The 4,990-nt window shown below is 34.4% G+C and overlaps 1 long non-coding RNA gene across 2 annotated transcripts; it reads right to left on the reverse strand.

Moving 5' to 3' along the window:
• Positions 1-2,362: 2,362 nt before the first annotated feature.
• LOC131551320 (uncharacterized) lies at positions 2,363-4,305 on the reverse strand. 2 transcript variants are annotated; one of them, XR_009273726.1, is made up of 6 exons: positions 4,215-4,305; positions 3,572-3,644; positions 3,384-3,455; positions 3,268-3,289; positions 2,921-3,024; positions 2,363-2,799 (listed from the first exon to the last, which is right to left on the reverse strand). It is a non-coding gene; the product is annotated as an uncharacterized LOC131551320 (long non-coding RNA). The 2 variants fall into 2 exon arrangements; XR_009273727.1 differs by lacking the exon at positions 3,268-3,289.
• Positions 4,306-4,990: the final 685 nt, after the last annotated feature.

Genomic DNA, 4,990 nt, shown 5'->3' on the forward strand with positions numbered 1-4,990 from the left:
AGGCTTGTTTTTATAACCACAAAACTATATTATCTTAATACTTCTTTGTATATTATTATTTGAAGTAACAAAACCAAGGTTAATTTACCTTGGATACCATGGATACAACAACCATATTTTTAATTTTTAAAATTTTTTTATTCCTGTTAAACCACGGCTTTCGTATAAGTGAACATGGAAACTCGGAGAGAATATTAGATGCGTTGGTGGTGGTGAAATTATTACCAACATTAAAACACGTTATTAACCTCAACACCCAAAAAAGTTTCACAAAGTTTCATTATGAATGTAGCTTACCTGAAATTACGCACGGCTTCGTTTTCATCTTTATTCTTTATTTTTTTCTTGGCGCCGGATTTCTGATGTCTTTTCACGGGCATAGGGCATGATTATGATCATTTACATTCAGCCGCAAACATGAGGTGTGAGCGGGCCCGGATGCAGGAATGGTGCATCACGTGTTTTTTTTTTTTTGAGCAACTGGGATGGTGGCCCCCTGGGAGTTGGTGCCCTACGCAAACTGCGTACTCTGCGTCTAGGCAGCGGTGTTACTGTTTATGAGTTACATTAAGAACATGTCTCTGAAATGGTTTTCAAAACTGTCCCTGAGCAGCACTGTCGCCCTCATATAACACACCCGATTCAACTCATCAGTTCATTAGTAGAGCCTGAAATGGGTCAGAAAAGGTGATGAGAGTGATGAGAAAATCTCTCAACCCCCCCATTTAAAATATTTAAGAGCACTGTCAAAAATTCAGGAGCACATTCTGATCAATAACAAAAAAGCCTTCCGATTACAAGGTAATATTTGACTCCTTAAAGTGATTTTCAGGGGCATTTTTTTCTAATGTCATTATGTCAAATTCAAAAATCTATATTTATAAGCTTTTCCAAAATTAAAAAAAAAAAAAAAAATAGAATAAGAACAGGTAGAATGAGAAGAATAAGTTACCAATCAAAATAAATTAGTATTAACAAAATTAAATATAAAATTTTGAATACAGAACTATTGTTTGATTGAAATGATTTAAATAAGTGAAATGACACTTTAAACATAAAAATAAAACTGCCAGCAGGTGGCGGTAAGTCACTGATTTTATCACTGAATCATTCATTCAGTTGATTCCTTTGAATGGCTGATTCATTCAGGAACAAAGCAAGTGGCTGCATCCAAAACCGCCTACTCAGTGAGTAGGTACTTAATTTCAAGAAATACTTACTTAAGGAGCGCTAAAAGAGTATGTACTCTACAGCCAAATCTCCTTGAGTATGAATGCGGTCCACCATGTTTACGTTATCATGCGATTTATGACGTTATAACAAACGCAAACACAAACTTAAAAGATATGAGCTACAGGCTTAATTCATCTATCTGTACATTTTGATGTTGATGAAATTTGCTCATTTTTGGTCGTTAAAGAAACAGCTGCCCTTATGATTGTAGTAGGCTATAACCAATAAATTTGGGGTTGATTTAAGTTTTTATATTTTTAACTACTAATATAGCCTAACCCACAGTTTAATCCTTAAAGATATACTTTTTTATTAAAACTAAATTATAAATCATTATCTCTTGAATATGTTATTAATTTCTTAATTTCATGTGCAAAATTGTTCACGTAAAACTGGCTTAAATCTCCTTGTCCTCTTTTTCTGGTTGAATATCTCTCTCGTTTCATCCCTGAGGCTTATAAATAACAAAAACATATGCAATTTTAATGCATTATATGATTATATTAATTTTATGATTATTCAAATATATTCAATCTTTTTTTCCCTGTGTATAATATCATACTATGATGTATGCAAACCCATTATAATTATGTTTTCTTTTCTTTTTGGTCATTATGATTGTTTATTGTTACAGATACTACCATATTTCCCTGAGCTTGTATGTTCTTCAGTAATAATAATAAAAGGAAAATAAGAGCGACAGGCGCACAAACACCTCATAGCATCTATAAATCCACAACCCTACCTAGTACGTTTTCCTCCATGTTTGCAATGTTTGTAATATCTGCACAAACGATACGTCGATCAGCTCAGAAGATCTCATCTCTGGAGAAGATTGTTGATTTTACACTCGAAAAATGTGAGTATTACTACTTAAAAATTAAGATTACCTCAGAAAGCAGTGGTAGCCCAACACTTATGAACAATAATAATGATAAATGCTGACCAATAATTATTTTTTTTAGTAAAACAAGCAAAATGTAATTTGCTTTTTCATATGCCATAGCTATGCATGACTACACACTAGACAAATGCAGCCAAAGTGAATACATCTCAATTTTCAGACAAGTAATGAATTAATGCATGTGTTAATGAAACAATTATATTTTATTTACTGACAACAGGGAACATGAATAAATGATTAAAATGTAAATAAAAGTAACCATGACAATAAATAAATACAAGTCAACAACACATGAAACAAAGCTTTATCCAAACATATTGTTCTAACAATCATGTATTTACAGACGGTGAGCCCACATCCTACTGCCATCTCAACACAGCTGTGCCAGTTCTACAGCTTTATTCTGATGAAGCAGCTGACCACCGCGTCCACCTTCACCTGTCTCTGCTGTCCATCACCCCCCTCACTGCTGCAGTCACACTGAATCTGATCATGGATGAGAGAGGGACATCAAGGCTATCATTGTCTGAGAGCACAGAGAGGATGAGGCTCCCCGTACCACACAATCTTGAACAAGAGCAGAAGAACGCGTGCGGGACAATCTGGCTGCTGCTGTGTGTGCTCCAAACATCTGTGTGCCTGCTCTCTATGAGAACAATTACCTGTAACACATTTACACAGAGCAAAACATTTTACATATCATGTTGTCAGTATTCCATTTCTTGACAAATTTCATTTCATATGTTTACAATTACATGCTAATTTTTTATATAGCTTCATTACTTTTGTGGTGTAATGAATTGGTCAGCAGAAGGTTGCTGGTTCGATCAACGCAGTCGTCACCACCGGTGTCTTTACTCCGAGCTGCTGCAGGGGGATTGGGGTCCCTGTAATAAGAGCATTGTAAGTCACTTCAGATAAAAGTGTCTGCCAAATGCATAATTGTAAATGTAAAAAAAATGAATAAATTAAAATTTAAAAATTTAAATGTAAATGCTTTTTTGTGCCTTGGCAAAAACGCTCAATAAAGCTGCTTATTTCTTAGTTTATTTCTTCAAGGTACTACTATAATATAAATGCTTACATATATTTCATACATGTGTGCGCGTGTTCCCCCCAACCCAACAAACCCGTCCGTAGACATTTCAGCTCCTGCAAAAACGCACAAATATAATACACAAGCAGTCATTTTAACAGCATAATGTCATTTGATTTCTGTATTAGAAGTAACAAAATTATTTCTTACTTTATATTATTGTTTCAGGTTTTCCTTTTTCCCCCCACAAATGCCGCTGTCACCTGCTCCACCACAAAAGCTCTACAGCAATCAAGAATCAGAAAAGCGCTGTAACAGCTGTTTAAAATGACAATAATTAAAATAAACTACACCTTAAGATTTAAAAGATGTTTTATTCATTTCTATAGTGTACTCACTCAAAGCCTTTGATGGCAGCATTCCTCCATCAGTCACTCTTCAGCGGATAAACACACGTGTGTCTCATCTGTCCTGTAACATCCAGACAAGATTCAGTCAGCTCTGTGATTTATCTGCTCAATACTACATTTACATGTTGAGGTAGTTGCTGATGCGTTAACTCACTTTTTATTCAACACAAATGTTCCTCAGTTTATCTACAATACTAATGGACAAATAAAATAGATAAGTTATGTTTAGTTACTCCATGTAGATTTGTACATTTACATTACATTCATCTAAAGCAGTGTTGACAACAGTGTATTCTACATAATAACACACACATCACTCACTCAGATGTGTGTTCATGTTGTGATGTGCTCATCTGTACATTTTCCTGTCTCATATTAAATAGACATTTAGTAATCGTCTTTAAGATGTATATGGTTTATGTAAATGCACTCTGGAGACGTGCATGTTTTTACTGGAGCTCCCCTGTTCGCTATACATAATAAGACATGTTTTTACAGCAAAATCACAAAAATACTGTAACATTACTGTCTAGCGTCTTTACACCTTAAGCAAATCAACAGTTTACTCTACAGTAGCTCAACAAATGTGATTTTAACACAGGAAACCGTGTTTTTGGTTTGTAATACTTACATTTGTAAACAGCCTCGTCGCTGTTCTCCATCACGTTCGATAATGACATATTGATCACCCGTGGGCTTCTGGGATTGAAAAGTATCCATCAATTAGCACTCAAGAATCTGGGCTGAAGCAGTAGGACATCCGGGAACTTCTCGACTACTCTTTTATGAATACTGAGGTTTCGGACATACTTCTTTGCTCGCCTACTGCTTTCCCCCTACTATATAGTAGAGAAGTAGGCGGTTTCGGATGCAGCCAGTGTCTTTATGAATGGGTAATTAAATCATTGTCTCACTAGATTCATTTAAAAACGCAGGTTCATTCATAAACGACACACTGCTTGGAGATGCGCAGTGGCTCAGCTGTGACTGTTTGAAACTAATTTCGTTGAAGAAATAGAGCAACATCAGGCAATATTGTTAAAGTCATACAATGTATGTCACTTAATATTAACTTACTGTTTATTGAACTGTTGTATTCATTTAATATCACATTTGCAAACTCCCTTAATAACCTTTAAAAGCTGTCACTCACTCCAGTTCATCGCGATCTCACAAAGCTCCATTATAATCAATGAAGCTCTCTACACTGCACAACGAATCTCTTATTTACTCCATCTCCTAAATATTTTTTGATAGTAATTTAACTTAAATTAAAATTTATTTTTAAAGTCTAATAAATGTTAAAATTGATAGCTCTTAATTATAATGTAATGTTTAATGGCTATAGTCGATGGTTAAATATTAATATTAATTTAATATTAATTTAAATATAATTTTTTTTTTATA

The sequence above is a fragment of the Onychostoma macrolepis genome, chromosome 12 (genome assembly GCF_012432095.1).
Source record: "Onychostoma macrolepis isolate SWU-2019 chromosome 12, ASM1243209v1, whole genome shotgun sequence".
NCBI lineage: Eukaryota > Metazoa > Chordata > Actinopteri > Cypriniformes > Cyprinidae > Onychostoma > Onychostoma macrolepis.